The 23,091-nt window shown below is 37.7% G+C and overlaps 1 long non-coding RNA gene across 1 annotated transcript in view; it reads left to right on the forward strand.

The window, feature by feature from the left end:
- Positions 1–9,996: 9,996 nt before the first annotated feature.
- The window catches only part of LOC106924985 (uncharacterized), a 31,044-nt gene continuing 17,949 nt past the window's right edge, over positions 9,997–23,091 (forward strand). The window contains exons 1-2 of the long non-coding RNA XR_001419756.2: positions 9,997–10,341; positions 11,539–11,666. This is a non-coding gene — a long non-coding RNA (uncharacterized LOC106924985). The remainder of the gene's footprint in view (positions 10,342–11,538; positions 11,667–23,091) is intronic.

The following is a 23,091-nucleotide window of genomic DNA, read 5'->3' on the forward strand; positions in this document are numbered from 1 at the left end:
GTCAACTTTATTGCTAGCAAAACACACATACTTAAACTTTAGCAACGGATTACACATCAAATATGTAATCCTAACCAATGACAGTTGGACTTGGACTTTGTTCTCACAGCATCACGCTGAGAGAACCAACAATTCCCCCCCACCAGCCTGCGTTCACCTAAAACTCTCCCCGTCGCCCCTCAACTTAGCTGCAGCCTCTAAGCGCCTCATGTTTGCCTTTATTTCCTGAATCCCATAGAGCAAACAGGAGCATGGGCAGATTATCTTAAAATTATCCTCAGTTCTAGATACACAAAAAATAAATGCCATCAGATTCCCAGAGTCAGGGGAAAACATCTATCTATCTATCTATCTATCTATCTATCTATCTATCTATCTATCTATCTATCTATCTATCTATCTATCTATCTATCTATCTATCTATCTATCTATCTATCTATCGACTATTCTAATGAGTGGGACTGAGAGCTAAAGCTAATAAGCAGGCCATCCCTAGTCTTTTAAATAAACTTTCTCTCTCCCCATGTGGCCCCTCTTTTTTGCATTATAAATAATGTATATTTTCCCAGTAAAACACACACACACACACACACACACACCCCTACACAAACACACACACACACACACACACACCCCCACACACACACACACACACACAACAGCCCTCTCACAATGTCTCTTTTGACTTCTGAGCTGCCGGTAGAGTTCAATCTGGTCTTCAAACACGTCTTATTTTCTGCCCTCCCCCAGTCTTATTGGTTTACTTTAATTAGTGATATTGAAAGCAGGGGTAAATGAGAAGGGGGGTGTGGGGGTGGGTGGGTTGCCTGTGGTGGTGGTGTAAATACTGAAAACAAACAAGAGGGCTGAATGGGAGGATGGCGGCGGGCGCAGTCCTGACGCTGCTGCGCAGACGGAAGAGGACACATGGTGTAAGCAAACACTCATAATTGCATTAGATTCCCCTGGCACACGGGTAATCTAGCCTTCCCGTGTCCCAAAACACAACAGGACACCTCTCCTTCTCCTCTCCGTCTTTGTCACATTAGAAATTATTCATGCAAAACCCACAATACAGTCACTGATTATTCAACAAGCAGGAGAGAGGACTAATTATGTTTTAGGGCAGCGAGGTGTGGAGTGTCAGGGACTGTGTCACTGTCATGTGTTTGAGAAATGCAGCAAATCTGAATGCATGCATAATCATCTGCTATGTGTGTGTAAGAGTGTGTGTGTGTGTGTGTGTGTGTGCGTGTGTGTGAATTCTCACCTAGCTGTGTGAACACTTGTGCATCCCATTAACCGTTGTCCTGTTTGATATTTCTTTCCTCAGCCCACATGTCTTGAGAGTATGAGCAAACACATTTGGTTGAATGTGATGTTCTCTGAGCAAACAGCGAAACCTGGCCTTGGTTTGAAGCTCTGACTGTCAGGTGTGACTGCGATGGGATGTTATGAGCCTCACTGAGACGTCCACACACCTTCTGCTAAAAAATGTAGAAGCCATTGTTTCAGGTGAACTCTTGCTGGATCATTTTCCACCTTTTTATTTCTGCTGTCTGAATATTAGTTTTTATTATTTGAGTACGAGTCAAGCTCATGTAGGTGCTAAAACCACAACCTCCACTAGGTGGAGCTGTAATTTTTCACAAGAACAAGATCCACAGACATTATGCACACTCTAATAATTTTTATATGTGTGTTTATTTGCCACTGCATATAAACAGAACTTTATAAAGAGTAAGAGTAAGCATGTAACAAATGACATCAGATTTCCAAGTTTTAATATTTAATAAAGTATTTTATGCAACCTCAGAGTTGGGTAGAGTAGCCAAAAGTTGTACTCTAGGAGAAGCACTACTTTAATATATTTTCACTAAATGTAGCTATCCAAGAAATTACTCAAGTAAGAATAAAAAAGTATTTGGGAAAACGTTGACTCAGATACTAACTGATTGACTTAATCTGACTTAATATAAGGCAAACAAGTTATGGGCAAAATCTGGTATTTTAAACACTAATGAAAAAATATGAATAAATAAAATATTTACAAAATAAGACAAAAGAAACAAATTTCCCATTTTTTTTAACATAAAACTTGTAAAAATTGATGCTTACAGTAGGTAATATATAAAAAAATTCCCCTCTCACCCTCCGTGGGTGGTCTCTCTCATCCTCTGAGCTCGGGTCCTCTACCAGAGGCCTGGGAGCTTCAGGTTCTCCTCCAGTATCTTGGCTGTGCCTAGAACTGCACATTTCTGGACTGAGATGTCTGATGTTGTTCCTGGGATCTGTTTGAGCCACTGCTCCAGTTTGGGGGTGACTGCCCCGAGGGCCCCGATGACCACAGGCACCACTGTGGTCTTCACCTTCCAGGCCTTCTCCAGTTCCTCTCTGAGGCCCTGGTATTTCTCCAGTTTCTCATGCTCCTTTTTCCTGATGTTGTGGTCACTTGGTATTGCTACATCCACCACAACGGCTTTCCTCTGTTCTTTATCCACCACCACAATGTCCGGTTGGTTCGCCATTACCATCTTGTCTGTCTGGATCTGGAAGTCCCACAGGATCTTAGCTCGGTCATTCTCCACCACCTTTGGGGGTGTCCCCCATTTTGACCTCGGGGCTTCCAGTCCATATTCGGCACAGATGTTCCTGTACACTATGCCCGTCACTTGGTTATGTCGTTCCATGTACGCTTTCCCTGCCAGCATCTTGCACCCTGCTGTTATGTGCTGGACTGTCTCAGAGGCCTCCTTGCACAACCTACACCTTGGGTCTTGTCTGGTGTGGTAGATCTGAGCCTCTATTGCTCTGGTGTTTAGTGCCTGTTCCTGGGCGGCCAGGATGAGGGCCTCTGTGCTGTCCTTGAGTCCAGCTTTCTCCAGCCATTGGTAGGATTTCCTGATATCAGCCACATCAGTTATTTGTCGGTGGTACATCCCATGTAGGGGCTTGTCTTCCCATGATGGTTCCTCCAGTAAAATGAAAGTACTTAAATATATATATATATATATATATATATATATATATATATATATATATATATATATTTAAGTACTTTCATTTTACTTTCCGTATCTTTTTGATCTACAAAAGGCACAACAGGGTCAGCAGATGAAAAATAACATCAAACAGCAAAGATTGTGTACAAACAGGAGGTCTCACTTTAACACAAACTGTGGGCTTATTTCTGTGTCTTGTGTGTTTTTAGTTTGTTTTTCTTTCAGTGAAGTTACTCACATCTACAAGTAGTAGAGTATCCGGAAAACGTACTCATTAAAAGTAGTGATACTTAGAAATTAAAAGTATTAAGTACAGTGTCATAAAATCACTCCAAAAATTACATGTTCTTCTTAAACTTATTCACGAAATTATAACTAAGTAAATATAATCATCTACTATCCACCAACATTCCTTTTTTAAGGCAGAACTCTGTGTCCATTTTGGTATTTTTAGAAATCCTGTCGTGTTTCTCACAGATGAAACCGCAGCTCGTAAACTGTTTAAACCTTCAGCAAAACAAGCTGCAAATCTTAAAATGCAAAGCAGCAAATGCTCTGGAGAGCAAAGCCCTGAGGAGGTAATGTTCTATAGTGAAAGCACATATAATACATCATTAGCAAACGAAGACTTTAAGTTGGGTCACCACCAGCAGTAATGAGAGAAACGGTTGAGGAAAAGTCTCAGATCTCTGATGGTATTTAGCGGATATGCGAGGCTTTGAGGCAAAGCCACTGTGCTGGAGGGTTTATATTTGTGTGGCCCAAGGGCCAGTGTAACAGAAAATAAACAATACGTCCCGGTTATTAGGGCTTTATTAAGGCCCACAAAGTCCCCAGTCTTGAGAGGGTTTATGCCAGACAAATGGGTCCAGTAACGATTCCATTTATGGGCTCTGATCGCTCAGATTGTTAAACTGTATTTGCATTTCACAGGATTATTACATTTCACCCACAGAAATGTCTTTCTTGGAGACAACAAAGGAACCACTGCTGCACAACAAGAGATTGCCTCATAATTTAAAGCTGACTAATTATGTTTGTGGTAATAACTTTGCAGTCCACACAATTAGCTTCTATTGACCGCCCACATAATCACTAGCACTTGGATTAGCGGCAGCTACCCACACATGATGCTTCATCTCTAATGACTGACAAACAAACAACCAAGGGAAGACAAGGAAGGAGCAGCGGGAACACCCACCAAGTCGCTTTTAGCCTAATATCCGCTAAGCTCCGGACACCCCAACGAAGTCGGTCTTGTCTAACCTGGCTCTCACCTGTTTGGAAACAGCTAAATTGCCCAGGGTAATCCCTTGTCCCCAGGGTGCAGGAGGAAGATTTCCCCACCCCAGAGCTCCGTCCTGCCCTGACAAGTTGGTGCACTCTGCAGACCGGTGGAACACCCACAGTCACCACCGCATGCTAACCGTAAGGCCTTTAGCTCAGTCAAAATGTTTACAAAAGATCTGAAATGGGAAAGTATTTTCATGTTATAAAAAGATTATAGCAGTTTTAGTAGTTATAAAGAAAGAAATAAAGACAAAAATTTAAGATTAGAAAGGAAAAGTTGAAATAAAGACTATCACCTTTTACATTTGAGCTAAAAAATACTACTTTCTGTTTAAAGAAAACTGCAAATATAACTGTGGGAAAATGATGCTGATGGTTTTGAAAACTGTGTTGCCCTTTTTCCCCCAAACACGCCTCACCATTCGGTTAAAAAACAAATTCATTTAATTCTTGTGGTGAAGAACCAGCACTCTATCCACTAATTGACCTGCTACAGTAAGTCTGGGCTAGAAAATTATCCTTAAAGTACCTTGCATTGAACTTTTTCACATTTTATATCGGATGTTCAGGCTGGTTTCCTGCTGGGAGGTGAACCTCAGCCCAGGCTCAGCACCTCTGCAGCTTCTAGCAGGTTTTCCTCCACTATTGTCCTGATTTAAATCCATCCATCTTCTCATCAGCTCTGATCAGCTTCTCTGTTCATGCGGAAGAAAAGCAATTCCATAGGATGACACTGCCACCACCATGCAGATAGTCTGGCCCATTTTCTGAAATGTCTGCTGTTTGCCACTTCCATAAAGGCCAGATCTGTAAAGTGCTTCAGTAATTTGAGCTGAAGATCTCTGTAGCTCCTCCAGAGTCAAAATGAGTTTGAAAACCAACAACATAGAAAGAGAAACTTCGACCTGCTCCTTTATATCTCTTTCTTTCCTTATAGCTGCAGTACAGCTATTCTTTCTTTAGGTGGAGCAATTTTGCACAAATGGTCAGACGTCCTAGAGAGAAACGGACTGAATGACCTGGAAGGACATCTGCATTTCTGTTTCAACTGCCACTGCAATGTAGAACAATATTTGGCATAATTTAGTTGCAGTAAATCGATCTTAAATTGTTCAATATTTTTCTCACATTGGATACCAAATAATCTATATTCAGATTTCTCTGATATGATTTTTAATTAAAGAAATATAGAGATGTATAACCTTTTTAGTAGATAGTAATAGCTTAACTTTATTTCAACAAATGCATTTATGCAAAATGTTGTATGGCATCACACCACATAAAGTAACAATAATCTGGAAAACAAAACGTTTTGCTCCTGATTGGATATTTCAATAAAATTCAGGAGCAGCAGAGTTTCCATCTGCAGTCAAGGTGTTTAAACCTGGCTGCCTCTGAGCTCAGCATCATTAATCTCTCTCCTGTCTGCCAACCGTACAACATTCATCATGTGACTGCCTTCAGGCTTTTACATTTCATCCAAATGTTTCTGTTCATAAATGCTTTTAATGGCTCGCTGCCACCCAGATAAGAAATTAAAACAGCAGTAAATGGAGCCTGATTGGTTTGCTACAGTTGAAGCCATTCATCTTGATTAGCATTGAGATATTGTCGGCTCCTTCAAAATTCATTATCATTGATAGAGCATGTGTGTGTGTGTGTGTGTGTGTGTGTGCGTGTGTGTGTGTGTGTGTGCGTGTGTGTGTGTGTGTGTGTGTGTGTGTGTGTACAAACACAGCTGAGGCTGAATGCTAGCCTGTCTGCATCAGGATCCTGTTTTATTCTGTGTAAAACTGATTTTCTTTCAAAGATTATTCACTTTCTTTTACGTTCACTTGGACATTCTGTTTGTTTTGATTTGAATCTCTAAAATCCCATTTTTTTCTCTGCTAAGAGTTAAAGAATTTATTAAATTAAAAACAATAATTTCCCCTGAGGAAATCTTGGTGCTGTTTTTTGCCAAGACATTTTCTCTCTTCCACAAAATTTCTTTGAGCTTTAACTAACAGAATGAGGATTTAGTGTCCTCCAACAGCTTCACTCAGAGGACAAGTTTGGACCTTTCCGACTTCTCTGAATGAAAATGATGGAGTTTAAACTCGAAAACTGAAAATAAAATCTGTGCTTGCTCATAGAAGCTTTGCTGCCAAAACAATCCACCATGAAACATTTTCAAACAGACTATTTTATGCATTTATGTGTTTGGATAATTATTTTATGTGGTCTTGCTGTATCATTTAAAGACAATAAATTCTAAGTATAAGCTACAAATTCAATGATAAAAACATAATCTTAAGCATTTTTTAACAATAAATTTATGTCTGCTTGCCAGTGCTGCAAGGCTGGTGACTTTTAATCTATTTTTATCACTTATATGATGGCGATTTTTGTTATTGTGCAGCTACCTCATATCAATTTATCTTCATACTTTTGCAAGTATTAAAACAAGACTTTACAGCCGGTTACTTCATTGAGACGTGGTGAAATGCAGGATGAGAGTCCTTACATCACTTGGCCTGTCCTAATGATGTCTGTGAACCACCAGCCACATCCCAGAGAGGCTCATTAAAGTTTCAAACCTTTGTACTGCATGAAAGAGCCGGAATCTTTTGGGATGGCCAAACTTTTCAGATTAGTCCACCTCTCCCTCACTTAAATATTCACAATATAGAAATTTGCACAAACTTTTAAAGTTTTCTTCCAGGCCAACCTGCAGGGGAATTTAAATTAGCTCAAGATCACAACACTGACAATCAGCTCTTGAAAGCAGATTTCCATCAAGCTGAGATAATTTACAACTGTATCATGACCACCGCTGAGTTATGTCTCCATTGTCTGCTAAAGATGTGCTTAAGAAATACAGTGGAAAAGACATCATAAAATTTTATGACACAGGCATGAGAGCAAGAAGACAGCCATAAATTTTTGAAGTCCAACCCAGGAGCCGTTCTTTGGCCAGATGACTCCTCCGTCAGGTGGAGCGGGTGTCAGTGCAGCTGTGTGACCTCACAGCCGGTGTATTCATACACACACTGCGCAGATTTTCATGAAGAACTCTTGAATGGTAAGTCAGCAAGTTACAATATGTGAGTTCAACTCTTCACCAAGATATAAAATAATTTAGCTTTCAATTTTGCACAAACTTTTCCACATCTTACCATTCTAAATTCACAAACTTAAGAGTTCATGATTTCCTGTGAAGAGTTTCAAGGAGCTTGAAAACTCCTGCAAAAATGTTAAAATGCCAACAAGATGGAAAACATCTTGGATGAACTAAAGTTTAAATCAGTTTCCAGCATACAGCATCTGTTGGACTTAGTTTTCATCGTTCCATCAAGCATTTCCTCATTACTTAGGGAAACAGCAGATCCTGAACATGTTCACACTACTCAGGGGGTTTCCAGTGATTTTTCAACCATACCTGTTGTTAAACCGAGGCATAACCGAGGTTTAACTTTAAAAGGACTGAGTCTGTCATTGTGTGTAATTAAAATAATCCCAGTAGCTCCAGATAAAATGAGCTTCTTCAAAGTTCTCATCATGTAGAGTTAACGGCTGAGTAAACAGACAACAAGGAATTCAGACAATAGAGTTTCTCATTAATCTTCTTAAAAAAACAAATGTTTCAAAAGATTTCTTTCCACAGACTCTTTAAATGTTTCCTCACAGCCATTTAATCATCAGTCGTCTATTATTTAGGTAATTTATTGTAAACAACGCAAAGAACAGAAAAGTATTATATTATGCACCATAAAGAATTCAAAGCTGTTAATGTCTCCAAAATCTAAACAGATAATCTCCTCTAAAACTTGAGAGTCTAAGGGAACTTCCTGTTGATCCACGAAGAGCGTTTGGCTGCTCCTAGAGAAGCTACAACCATCTACTTCACTTCATTTCAGTGTTTATAACATCATCCAAACATAAACACAGTTCAATGCTTCATTACCTGAACAACAGCAGCAGATACTCTGAGACTAGTCCTCACATTAAGTCCACAACTTGAACAGAATCAAATGTGCATAAAGGAAAAACAAGATGGGCATAAACAGATGGATGTTGTGTGTCTTGAGTTCAATAGACCGGCATAAAATGTTTCTATATGGTTCTAGAGTTGGGGAAGAAGAAAAGTTTCAAGACTAAAGTGGCCTCCATTGTTCCAAGAATCAACTTCATGGATCTGTCGGCCAAACTTCCAGAATAAACAGTCTGATTCAGATAATCAAGGCCAACGATCGAGGCCTGTCAGGTTTGCAAGGAAGGATCGTCTTAGAGTTCATCCACCTGTCAACGCTGATTTTTAATTTTCCAAAACATGTTTTATGTGGATCAAAACGTGAAGAAATAAGAAAAACAAAAACAGCTGCTTCCTTTAAGTATGTTACAGTGATATTGTGTCTATCTGTCTGGGATTATGCTATTGTAAATAATTAATGCTGCGATATTGCTTCATAATCAGTTAAACTCAAATTACACATAGTTCACTTCATTATAATGGTATTTGACAAAATGTAATGTTTGTTACTGGTTTGCAGTTTTCAACATAATTGGATATTGTGATATGTTTTTCTCATGTAAGGCAAATTTATACAAATAAACTTGACTAGTATAAAGCAAAAAGACAAAAGTTTTGATTTTTACCTTTGTAATGGAGATATATATTAACTGTTTGAACTGAGAGCAAACCAACTTTTGCATTCGATGCAAGTTGTTAAAGTGTTGCTAAGTAAGGCTAAAGTGAACTAAATAAGACTATTTCTATTTTATTTTGTGTTTCTAATTACATTTGTTCTCCAATCAGGCTGCTTTGGTCTTTATATGAGAACTGCATATGTTTATGGATGCCAGTTTATGACAACCAGGGCGGACTGAAATGACCACGTTGGACCTTTTAGAACCAATTATGTGTCGTGTCTAAACCTGCAAAACCACTGCAACATCAGCCACACCTGCCAACAGTCACCACCAGACAGACAGACTCATGCTTCGTCCAGTTGCACCAGTTTACCACACCTCACCTCCAGTTACAGAACAGCCAGCCATCATCATGATGTCAGCCAACAGCAGTGAGTAACAAGGGAAAGAGTCAGAATAGAGCTTCTAATTCTCTTGCAAACAAGTCAGTCCTCTTTGTATTATACACTGCTCAAAAAAATAAAGGGAACACTCAAATAACACATCCTAGATCTGAATGAATGAAATATTCTCATTGAATACTTTGTTCTGTACAAAGTTGAATGTGCTGACAACAAAATCACACAAAAATCATCAATGGAAATCAAAATTATTAACCAATGGATGCCTGGATTTGGAGCCACACACAAAATTAAAGTGAAATGTTCCCTTTATTTTTTTGAGCAGTATATATGATTTGTATGTCATTTTTAGGTCTGCTATGCTGAAGTTTCATATAACAACCAATTGTGTTGGTTTCATAAACCAACACAATTAGTTGGACTGGATCCAAGGAAAGTCGGCTTCAATCCAACATTCCATGATTTTTACCAGTGTAGGTTGTGGAGGTGATCAGTGTATGAATGTAGAAAGTAATGCTTCAGCAGTGTAAATTAGAGTTTTCTGCTTGTGTCCATTGAACATCTGAACATATTGTGAAGTTTCATTACATGGTGAACCTGAATGCTTTTATGCATGTCTTTTTTTAAGTAACACAATAGTTACTTTCCTGGTAAATGGTGCAATATTATAACTACCTAACTAACTTGTTTACTTTTCTGAAAAGTAACTAGTAACTATAACTAATTACCTTTTTAAAGTAACTTACCCAACTGGTTATCTTTGTGCATCGTTGAAATACGAGGGCTGTTACGCGTCACTAAAGTACAGAAGAAAAAAAAGAGAAAAACTAAGAAATGTCACATGATCAATAAACCCTTCCCGGATTGGTCGTCACTGCTTGGCGGAAGTCAGCTGATAAGGGAGCGTTGGCGTTTTTTCGCGTCTGTTTTGCTACCAGATGAAAACTTGGCATTCTAATCTGTCGCTCTTCAGAATCCATTATCACACAATACGTGGCTATACGCTTGACTGAGCAGTAAGATTTGTATTTTTTTCTCCTGTTTATAGCAGTATTCGATTTGTCTAGTTTAAAATCATTTGTTGTGGCGCTGCCACCGCGGAACTCCATTGAAAAAAACGTTTTTCAAATTTAATTTTAATTTAAACCTTTATAATTCATTTGTACGTGCGTATTGTGCAAATTAATGTATTGGCTTATTCGGCTATGATTTCTAATTGATTATGTATTTTATTTTAGTACTCTTGATGACGGGCATGCTAACCGGAAGTAGCATTTTTGGATATAACTGCGCGGTAATATTAGTGAGTTTTCCTAAGGAATACTGCTTTGGAAGCCTCGTGGTTTCTGAACTGCTTGCTTAGTTATGTAATGTGTGTAATTTATTTGTGTTTATCGATAAAGTGATTTAAATTAATGATTGTATTGCTGATTATTGTTCAGGCCTTTCACAGGTCAGGTTTTCCCCCTTACCTTCCAATGAGCAGAACAGGACCTAACCGAACCGATGGCCAGCTGGTAGGACCTTTCCCCCGTTCCCCCTCCTCCCTTTTAATTATTTTTATTTTTATTTTTTTATTAAAGCCCAGAGAGGACACAACTGAACTTTCAAAACAATAAAGACAATTGCAAAAAACTCTTCAACTCATTGTTTCCTTTTACCTACACATCTCTCTACCTTTTTTTCTTGTTTGCTGTATCTTTGTTGTTTACATAGTATGAAAAATGCTATGATAAAAATAACCAGTTCATTGGGTTTAAATAATCTTGACAAATGTTTGCTTGTTTGAAATATTCAAGTAAATTTTAGACTGTAGATAAAACAAAAAACCATAGAGAAAACAAACTGTCAGACAAAAGGTGAATCACAACACCTGTGTGGGGCAAAGATAACAATTATTTTTTTAAGTCAACCACGAAGAGGGCAATCAGTCAGGATTTATTTTGTTGATTTTGCTGAAAGTTTGATGTTGCTTGAAGTGACTTTAAATTAAGCCTGAAATGGTTTTTGGTTTATTTAGATGACAAATTTAGCTCACTTAATGCATCCACTTCAAAGTCCATTATGGTGTCGTTCATGCCTGCTTGGAGACTTGATCCTTGTGCTATTACACTACTGTGTGCAACGTGTATTTTTAAAGTGTTACTCCAGAGTTAACATGGTGGACAAATTCAACACTCTTTCACTCACTAGTGCTCTTTCTGTTATTTCAGCCTGTAAGAATATACAACTGCGACATCGACAGCCAGACAAGGGCGACTCAGCTGATGTCTGAGGACTCAACGGTGAACCTGGATGTTTCCAGTTCCAAAGAGATGGATGGCTCTGGGACCGCTCACCGGTAAGGAGACCCGTTAGCGAGGAGCTTTCTGATAGAGAAATGGAAACCACCTCACAGATAGATGAGGAGAGACAGCAGGTGCTTCCTGATAAAAACCCAGCTGTCAGCAAACGCACCGCGATCACTGTAGCTGCAGAATGAAGTTTGGCATACTCAGCCTGTCTATTAGCATGAACAACAGACGGAAGGAATAAACAGCAAAATCTCTGAAATGTTAAAAGGCCGAACATATGTGGCTCTAATGAATTCAACCCAGAAAACCCGTCAGACCAGAACTACTCGGTGCTCTGTCAGCTGGTTACAAAGAACAGATCAGGAATTTCATGCATTATAAAAAACAGAAAAATACACAGAACCCCTGTAGAGGTCCCATCTGCAAGCTATGAACTAAAGCTGCAGCTGATAACAATAAGTTGTTTATGTGATCCAATTAGATAATCAGGATTACACGAAATGATGAAATTCTTATAATTGTGAAAATGCAAGAGCTTCACAAAACATAAAGCAATTATTTGTATAATGCTTTGTCATTCAAAATTTAAAATAAATTAATATAGGATTGATTGTATCTGTAATTAATAAGTAGTCTTTACTAATGATTTGGTTTCCACATATATTTCACTTTTTAATTATTTTAATTATTTTATTGCCTTACTTATTATCTAAATGAATATTAATTTTAATTAATTCATCATTTGTATTGCATTTTAGATTAAGTTGTTTTAAATATTGTTCTATCTATAACTCACTGTGTTAAATGCTCTTTGTTATATTGGCACATTAGAGCTTCCATAATTATAACATGTTACAGTAGTGTGTGGACGATACGCCAATAATGTCTTCATGTTTTCTATCCAATATTCAGCTAAAAAAAAACAAAAAAATAAAACAATGGAACTATACTACTACTGCAAAAAGTAAAATGTTTCACATAACTTTATTGCTATGATGCAAATAACTAAAGCGCTTTGTTTATTGTAGAGGTTAGATTTAAAGCAGTCTTTTATTTAAATTATAATTTTTCCCTTTTTGCTGAATCATCAGATTGAGACAGTTTTATTTAAAAAGAGAAGCAGCAAAACTTTGTTGACTACAAACTAGAATTGTCTAATTAAAAATGTCCCACCTGTGGTTTTGTGCATGTCTGAAGCATTCAACTATCTCTCACATTAATGGCATGATAATAACAAAATTAGAAAGAGAAATGAATAATCAGATTAATCTTGGTAAATCAATTGTTGAAATAGTCAACTAATTTAGTAATTGATTAATTAACTCGAGTATAAAGAATGTAAAAAGGCAAATTGCTAAAACAACAAACTGAGAATAGAAATTAAACCAAAACTGTGTAAAGAACATACATTTTACATTTAAAATAAAAAGATCCAAAGCTCCTCAAAAGACGTTCACCTCGTTCAAATTCTGTAAAAAGAAGCACCGCTTATTATCAATTAATTTATTAATTCAAAAACAATCAACAGTTTAGCCTTACACACTTTAAATGAAAAATTTCTGGAGTATGCCAATTTCATTTTGGAGATTAATCAATTAATCCTCAGAATAATTGATAGAAAAATAAAAAACTAAAACGGTTGCTAGTTGCAGCCGTAATTATAATCTTTCATATAGTGACAGTCTTCTTTTTACTACTTTTTGTTTTCAGTTGAAAAATAAACGTATATTTTTTTCTCTTTTTTTTAGTAACTGACAAATAAATATGAATAAAATATATTTTTCTTTCAGTTACTAAAATTTTTTGGGGGCATCTAGAACTTTGAATTGTATTTTATTTTGTTTTGCAACATTTCAATTTTTCTAGTCAAACTTCAACTAAAATAACATTAAAATCAAACATTTTAAATAAAAATATATACACTAGCCTTTCTACATAACACTATGCTTAAATTTACCTTATAATAAATTTTTTTTTATTGCATAAATTTTAAGAAATTTTTGATTTATCTTCCAAAATAAAATGTGCTGAAATATACACAAATTTTACATAAAAACCATCATTTTTAAATGCATTCTAAGACATATGTGTGTGGATGTCAATGATGTAAGAAATATGTAAAAACAGGGAAAAAGGTAATTATTATTAGATTTACTTGAGCTCAGCAGTAACAGCCTGTAACGTTTGGTGAGCGGCGTCCTCGACTGATGCACCAGCTCTCTAAAATTACAGAAGGGATTTGACAGTTTGTTCTTTTCTAATCTGTGTTAAGGATAAAACAGTATCGTGTGTGCAACAGTAATAAGCAGAGAAGTTTGTGTTTGCCAGTTTAAATGAATAAATTACATTTTAGAGCCAGATGCACAACTAAGGAAATATTTGGCTCCTGCTTTGTTAGACAAAATGGCTTCTCCTACTTCTCGCAGTAAATACAGAAAAGAAACCTCAAAACAAAACAGTCGAGAGGATAACCAATGATCCCCAGCTAAGCCACGCTCAATCGCACTTAAACGGGGCGGCTCTTCCTACCAGAGGAACCAGAACAAACCTTTAAGTCGACAGCTAATGCCCGGTTTAGTTTTCTCTCTCTTTTTCTCTAGTTTGTTTCCTCCTAAAAACTGCCCTGCTAATACCAGACGTGGTATCACATTAGGTGGCTGGGAGGTGCTATCGAGGCCCATCGCTGCACACTCAGCCTTTCCTTTTCTTTCTCTTGTTGCTATTCTCCCTCGCGCCCCCTCCGATTTCTCTTTTGTAGCTTGCACAACTCTCAAAAGTGCGTCTGTCCCGGCGTCTGATTCTCAGAGACCACCACGCTGCAGCTAACGCTAGAAGATGACATTTCCTCACCCCTGAGACCCTTTCTACCCCTTCCCCTCCCTCATCTCCCCTAATCCAATCAGTGAGGCCTGAGTTTTTCTAATATACTGGCAGTCTCATACTCTGACTTTATCCCTGCAGCTGTGCCGGACCGCTCATTGGCAAGATTAGGGCCTCTGCAGTTCCTCTGATCATGTATTTCAATATGAATGGGACCAATAAGGGGGTGGATTATGGCTTAGTTACTTTAGAAATCCAAGGCCCCCTTTTGATGGCCCCGGGTTTGAACGGCAGTGGCTGAACCCCGCCTGGTCTGCGTGGCGTGGCTGCAACGCCACCTGGCAGTCAAATGTTTGCTCATATGCGCTCATTAAACAACACCACACTGGCACATCGGGTACCGACTGTGGGCCGGATGGCGAGTCTTGGTCGCAACCAGATGGCACCGCCACCAGTTTGCCAGGTGGGGTCCGTTGTTGTCACTCGTGAGTTGCCTCATGGACAGAGGACGGACGAGTTTGTGTTGCAGCGAGAGGAAGATGAGACAGAGTCTTTCCTGTCACCTTCAGAGCTTTTTTCTGTTGGGATCAATATTGTCCTGATATCCAGCACAGAATAAGTACAGATTATTACCTCCTTTTGTCACATTACTACTGTAAAACTCAATCTATTTTCCTGGGACTTTACTGTATGTGACAGGCTGACACAAAGTGATGCAGAATTGTGAAAATGAACATGGTTTACATTTTTGTTACAAAAATCTGAAAAGTGTGGTGTACATTTTTATTTGATTAGTTAATGGTGTACTTATACACCTAGATGTTGGAGGAAGCCAACTACAGCGCAGGGCATTCTGGGAAAATACAATCAAAACCAACAAACTCTAGCAGAAAAACTGTCTTGTATTCTTTTACCAAAGGCAAAAGAAAAAGACTACAACTGGTAAAATCTGACACCACTACATTTTTAGTTTCATTTTGTGTAAAAGGAAGTTGTGCTCAGTGTCGTCTTCTTCTTGTGTAATTTCCTTCAGTAGTTTATGGTGCAGCGCCACCACAGGCGAGGAGGGGAACTGGTTGCTCAAAGGGTTTTGTTGGTTTGACGCAGTGCAGTGTGAAAGAGAACCACACCAGCTGAAAATGTAGCAAATGTTGCAATTTTGATCCCTAATCAAATCGCATCTACCGGACTCTCAGGTGTGAAAAAACCCTTATGCTACATATATTCATGGAGATTAAACGAATAAATAATTAAACATCCCATGGCACGCTACTCGACGCACTGAAGTTACAAAATGCAAAAAAGTTCACAGGATTATAAATACTTTGTGCACAGTGATGGACATTAAATCCACAAAGAATGAATGTTCAACGGCATATTAATGAAGTGCAACTAGATTTTCCTTCAAACACTGAAAACACATTTCCACAGTGAGGTGTCCTGAGATCATGGGCCCACCACAGAAAAGCCCATAAGAGGTCTTTTCATTAGTTGTCGAGGCCCGTGTCGTCTTCTCAACTGGCTCTCCTGCCCTTGTCTTGGGGCCCTTTGTGTGAAGTGCTAGAGGTGATTAATATTTGTTTTCTCTCCTCTGTGGGAGAGGAAGACATAGCTGATCCACTGTGACCCGTCCTTAATCCCCAGCAGGTCGACCCGGTCTCTCAGTTTCCTTCATCTTCTCTTGCGTCTCTGTCTCAGAGGGCGAATACCCCATGCTGACACTCGAGTTGGACACAGGAAAATCACTCAAGACTCGTGCTATTTAATGCTCACAAGCTCAGAGCTGAGCCACGATGACAACTTTCTTTACAAGCTTGTTCATATTTCATTTCTCCATCTTTGGTCACCTGACACTTTTAAATTCTGTCTTTAAGTCTGACCTAAAGACAGAATTTGATCCAAACCTACATTCAACTTCTCTTATGTTTAAGATGTTGTAAAATCCTGAATCTGTTTTTGAGCTGCTGGAAGACCGTTTCTTATTTTGCTGTGTAGACTGATGTATTAAAAAAACATGTATAAAAGTGGAAGCACTTGGAAAAGCTGCAACATTAAGTCCTGTGACATCTTTAGATTACTTTTTAAATGGTTTCTCTCTTGTGGTACCAACAGTGTGGGTAGGTTGTTATTGCTATTGTTTTGCGAACGGGTCGACTGATTGCTTAGGAAATAATTTTCATCTCTCACTGAAAGCCCCCTAGTGGTCAGATAACTATTAATCAAATATTGTTAGCTTTGCAGGATTTCTGTATGCAATGTGAGCTAAGTAATGTTATTATTGAGTAATTGTTTTTAGATATTTCAGTTGCAGTCATGTCAGTTTTGTCACAGTGGTGTGTCTCTTCTGTCTCATTAGCAGTGGCGCTTGTGAGGCAGAATGTTTGGCAGCTTTGCTTGTCTGGTGATTAAACGGTGTTGAATGTGTTGGAGGAAGATGCTGTAGCGTTTATTTCCTAACTCTGTCTTCTTAAAATGGAGCTGAAGGATGGTGTGACTTAAAAAGACTGGTGGATGAAATGGATTCATTTAAATGTGTGGATTCCAACTGGAATTAAAATGGAAAAGCAAAGGGTTCAACCTTATTAGTTTGATCCAGAGTTAGACTGCTAAAAACATTATCGATGTAGGCTTGGATGGTTTCACTGAAGCAAACAGTTACAATACCAAAGATGAGCTTCACTGCTTTATTTGGTGTGATTTTATTCATAATCCTGTTTAATTCATATCACTACTATTCCAACTCGGTGGGAGTTTATGTAGCCTGTACTGTAGTTTAACTGACCAAAACACATTATCTGAAAACAAGATTAAACAAGCATTTTAATTAATAAAAAAAGAGAAAAACAACTGCATATTGTCAGAAAATCTCTGATCAGTTGTGTAATGCCTCATGATGTCACCAGAGATGTGGAAGTTTGTTTTAGGAGGAGATTTTTATGTTGATTAAATATTGATTTACAGCACATAAAAAAGTGGAGATGATTTTCTGCACATAATAAATTATACCTGAAGTGAAACTGGTAGTACTGACAATTCAGCAAGTATTTAAAGTTGAAAACCTCTGCTTTGGTAACGCTGTGCTCCTCAGGTACGCTCAGACAGAGGACAGGAAGTAAAATGAGTTGGGCTGAAATGGCCAGGTTGAGGGGTTTGGAGGCTTTGTTGGGGCCACAGGAGGGGGTGTCTTGGAGGATTGAGTGGCTTGCAGGGTCTATTGAGGACTTGATCCTGTTGACAGATATACTGCTGCCTTTGTGACCACATGGCTGTGATGGAAATGGCAGGTGCAGTATGGGTAGCCAATGGGAAAAAAATCCTTTGGAGCGTTGTGTTTCAGTGGTTGTAAAAACACAGCTGTTTTTAGCTTTCTGAAGCGGCTGCGTGCTCCGTCTCCAATTCTTTCCAGCTCCTTGTTGCCTTGTTGGCATAGTCACTAGACTCGCAAACACAGTCTTATGGTCTTAGCTCTTTATAAGAGCTTTAGTTGGGAAAATGTACAGATCAGTATTAACGATCAACACTGTTGGATGAAAGCTCTTAGCAACTGGCTCAAAAGCTGCCTCAGGGTAACTGATAGTAATGGGAAACTGCTTGGCAATTTAGCACATACGCATATTAACACAGAGTGGGAGACAATTCACTTACAGGAGAGCAAGAAGACAACAGCTTTCCCATTAAACACAGACCTGAAAATAAGAAAATAGACAAAAAGGTTGATTACAAACAGGAAAAATTAGCAAGAGAAAATTAGTTTGTAATTACATCCTTTTGGACTTTTAACTTTGTCAGGAAACATGCAGGATTTGGAGATCTCAGTATTAAGGCCTGAACATGAACCCATGAGTCCATATTCATCTAGTTTTACATTCATCTAGTTAAGTCCTAGTCATCAGGAATTCAACCAATGCAATGAAAAAAACTCTTGATGAACATTTTTCTTCTCAAAATAAGCATTAAAAAAATATTAAAATCTGAAATATTTTGTAAAATTTCTTATAATTCTAACTCCTTTAAACAATCTATGTATTAAACTTTCCTATTAACTTATTAGATTTTAATTGGTTTAATTTGTGATCAATTTACTTTTTACCTACAAACAATGAATTATAACCAGAACTAAACAGTGATTATTGTTTGGGTTTCTTTTTATCAGTGGATGGAAAAGTCAAAACATTAATTCACAATTCATCGTTTTTCTGAAATCTGTCAAAATCTCAGCTGTGAATCTCAGATTTGAATGAAGGACGAAGAATCAATACTTTATTTTTGAAGTTATAATGGAAATCATAATTCATGTTCTTTATTTTGTAAACATCAGATCATAAAACTCATATTGTTTTTATGTAAATTAATTCAGACGTTTCACATATTAAAAACAACTAAAGCAAACAGACTGTAGGAAATATTTATGAAATATTTATGGGAGGAGATAATTTAATTAATTATGCAACCCAGCAACAGATACAACTAGATCATGTTCTGCTTGTCTGCATCTGCAGCTCTACAGAGACAGAGTTTTGTTTCATCTGCAGAATTGGTCAAAAACATTTCACATTAAAATTTATCTGAGTAAAACAATACATATATTGTTAAATAATTTTTATTTTATTTTATATTTTTTGTAAATTCCTCACCGTTTTTATTTTCATGTCTGACAAATCAGTGCAGTGAAGCCAAACCTGGACTGAAAGCAAAAAGGAGAAAACTCAGAAAAATGAACTGGTTAGAATAATGCAGTTTAGCAGATCTGTAGCTATTTTTCAAAAAATCTAACACTGAAGCAAAACATGCAGAAAAATATTACTTTATGCAGTAACAACAAGCTGTTACTATATTTATAGTTATGAAAAGTTATACATTAATCATCTTAAACATAGATTACATAATCAAAAGGAAAAAAAAGTCTTAACCAACCAACCTTAAATCTGCATCAACCAACAAAAAGAATAATATGACGACATGTCAACAAATCATGTGTTGGAGCCCTGATGTACTCCTCCATCACAGCGTTTTCACTTTTCCAGTATGATGCAAGCGTACCCGCACGTCGCCCTGCGGTTTACCTGATGGATGGCACTGTAATGTGCTGCAGGGCCATTTGTGTGGAGATAAGAGAGACTTCCTGGATTAAGGAGGCAGTTGAGGTACCTCTCTAGAGTGCCTGTTTGTTTGGGTAAGACAGCTCCTTCATTACAGCAAAACTGTGGGAGGCTGGGAAGCCAACCTGTCTCTGAGACAGTGCAAGACTGCTGCCAGAATGTACTTAACCAGACTGAAACTGCAAGCCACTTAGCTCTGATGCCTCTAATATATTGTCATCAATTCTTTTTGTGGACATTTTGTGTCAATGAGATTCAATAGATGGAGAAAAATAATCATTTCAGAGCTATTTCAATTAACTTTCTGCAGCTGGTGTGAAATTACACACCCTTGATCTAAATAAATTCTTTATCTTTTTTTATTTCGTCCGTATGGGTGGCCGATCATGACCTGAAAGAAAATAAGTTGTTATCAAAATGAATGAGATTTTAATGCCAATGAATTTTATTGTAAGCCAGCAGTAAGTTATCTTTGTTTTTATAACTTGTTTTATCTTTCTGGAAGATTAAAATAACACATACAAGCGTAGCAATGTGAATTTATTATTTTACACATTTTATCATGCTAGAACCTCAAAGCTTAATGTATTTCACTTTAGCTTTATGTCAGAGACAAACACGATGCAGTGCACCATAATGAAACTTAAAAACAAAATTGATGCAAATGAAAATCTGAAAAGTGTGGCAAAAATTAAGTTGTAAACTAGTAAAATGACCTTCTTGCAACTTTAGATGCATTTCTTCTCCAACTCACCTGAATAAGACTAATGTCGTGTTAGCAGCTGATGCAGCTGAGGCTCAATGACCTTAAAGCAAAGGCTTTGGGGTCATGATACTCAATTCCAATATTTTTTATTTTTATATTTTTACGTGGACATTCATACTACTATTTACTTTCAGACCCCAAAGCGATCTGCTTCTGCAGAACAACGTAGACGTCACATAGCAGCGCTCCGTTTACTGAGGTAGTAAAGGATGCTGCTGTCTATGGTTTATTTTAAAGATGTTGAGCAATAAGAGCCAACAATATTGTCACAAGACCATAACAAGATGAAGGAGATTAAGGAAAGAGAAAGTTAAAGGCTTCAGTTGTTTATGTCAGGATTTACTGTGTCTTGCTTATTCTGGTGCAGATTTGTGACGCATCTCTCACATCAATGACATAAAAATCAAATAAAATGCAACATGACCTATCAGATGCTTTGAAAACTATCAGATACGAATCAGATTTAGTACCACATGTTGTGGCACAAGTCTGACTTATTGAGTGGTGAAAAGTTTGGAATTGGGCCCTTCTGACTGCCATAAAAATGTCAAATATGAGCCTGATTTGGGCAAAAATATCAGATTTGGGTCACATTTGCCTGCTTTGTGTAAATGTACCCAGGAAGTAGCAGGACATTAGTTCCCAAAGACTTGGGCGCCTCTCCTCAGGATGAACATGGTGGTTCCAGACCATTCCTGTTGATGCAGTCATGGCTCACAGCTCCATGGACTCATGGGTTCATGTTCAGGCCTTAATACTGAGATCTCCAGATCCAGCATGTTTCCTGACAAAGTTAAAAGTCCAAAAGGATAACAAACATAACTTTGCAGTGCTTTGTTCAGCCTTCCTGTTATCTGCTGAGACTTGTTCTCTCTTGCTTCCTCAGTGAACTATAAAAGTCTTGATATGTCAGAGTTAGACTTAAATGTCTTTTTCTGTTTCCTCTAACTTCGTTTAAACTTCTACTAAACATAACTAACTTTGAGTCATCTTTGCTCACCAGCACCTTCCACACTAAAGAGTGTTGTTGTCAGAGCAACCTGATAGTTGTTTTCACTGATCAGAAAAAGATTGGGCTCTTGATTTTCTGACCTGCAGGTCAGAGCTTGATTGAGCTAAAAAATCAAAGTATTCCTTAATGACCAGTCAGCAGGTTAGTGTTGCACTTTGACAAATATTAACAGCCATTTTTTTTTTCATCAAAACAAAGTTTGCATTGAGTGGATTGTTCTTTTTTAGAAAAGGAGAAAGAAAGCAATGAAAAAAAATAAATAAATAAAACAAATTCCATGTAAGACTTGCACAGGGCCAACATGATTTATTTTGTTGCAGATGCAATCTCGTACTGAAATCATGCAGAACATATTTGACATATAGAAATAGCTCCACACATGTCTTGTATGTGTGAGAGTGCGGTTGTGTGAGCCCTCTTGTTACCGCGGCGGCGATGAAGGAGGAATTAGATGTAGTGTTGTCTGAGTCGCTGTTAATCCTCAGATGATTAGTGGAATTCTCATCAAGGCTCCTTGAGACAGAATGAGAAAGTGTGTGGAAAGGAGACGGCAGGAGAATGAGCGAGATGAAAGGAGGGAAACAAGACGGCCTCAGCGTTGGGGGACCCCCGTCCCCTCCGCTCGCCTGCGTCCCCCCGGCCCCCGCCGCGGGCCGTCCTCTCCTGTGGCCTGTAAGGTATCAGGCCAGGGTCACCTGGCTCACCACACTAATCCTGATTCTGCTGTGTAGATTAGCACTTTCCCTCTCACAGCCACTCTAGCCCAAGCCCCGGCAAATCCCGAAGTAAATGTCGGAGCTTCCGGTAAGTGGGCGAGCGTGGCGTTGTGCGCTGGATTAAAGAAAACAGGATAATATTTACAAGCCCATTGCCAGGGGTGAGAAGACTGAGGATAAACAGCGAGGTTTTGTCTTAGTCAGCACAAATAATTAAATCTCTGTATTAATGGGTCTCTGGCACTGATGTGCAAAGTTAGTCAGTAATGAAGAGGTTTATAGAATTTAACAAGATTAAACTGGGGAGCAATAAATATTTTAACCAGTCACAATGAGATAGGTTTCTGGATTTTTTTTAATTTACTGAGAATTTCTTTGTATTGGAGGATAATAAATAATAATAATAATAATAATAATAATAATAATAATAATAATAAATAAGTTTAGATTGGTGATTAAAAATAGCATTTTAAAATCAAGGTTTATATTTTACCTGTGTATCTTTATTCAACATAAGCTGAATAATTTCATCAGGTCAGAATAGGAATCAAAACCAAATTCCTATTTTTTTTCTTGAATAAATCGCTACATAAAAAAACTAAGTATTTTTAAGTATTTTAAGTATTTTTTCCACAACTTCTCTAGATTTAACAGATTTGTATTTTAATTTTGACCTTTATTTATACAGGTTGATCCAAGATCTAATTTACAATTATCTGTTTGATAAAACCAAATTAAAACACACCAACATTAATTAAAATAGCATGAATGTTCATAGCAAGTATGTCATTCCAGAATAAGTTGAAGCATCTGTGTATGAAATTCATCAAGAGTTTAAAAACATATCAGGAAGTGTAAAATATTTATTTTAGTTAATTTTGCAAAACAGTTGTCCTAGTAAATGTCCAGAACATGTGTATTTACAAAATGATCAGTTTGACCTTGAAACTCAAAACATTCAGTAAAATTATATAAAATATAACAATTATTAGAAACATTTTAATTAAATGTGTATAGCTCCATAACTACTTGTTGCAAAGAAACGGATCGTTCTACACT

The sequence above is a fragment of the Poecilia mexicana genome, unplaced genomic scaffold, assembly GCF_051168715.1.
Source record: "Poecilia mexicana isolate PSO_F unplaced genomic scaffold, ASM5116871v1 scaffold_10, whole genome shotgun sequence".
Taxonomy (NCBI): domain Eukaryota; kingdom Metazoa; phylum Chordata; class Actinopteri; order Cyprinodontiformes; family Poeciliidae; genus Poecilia; species Poecilia mexicana.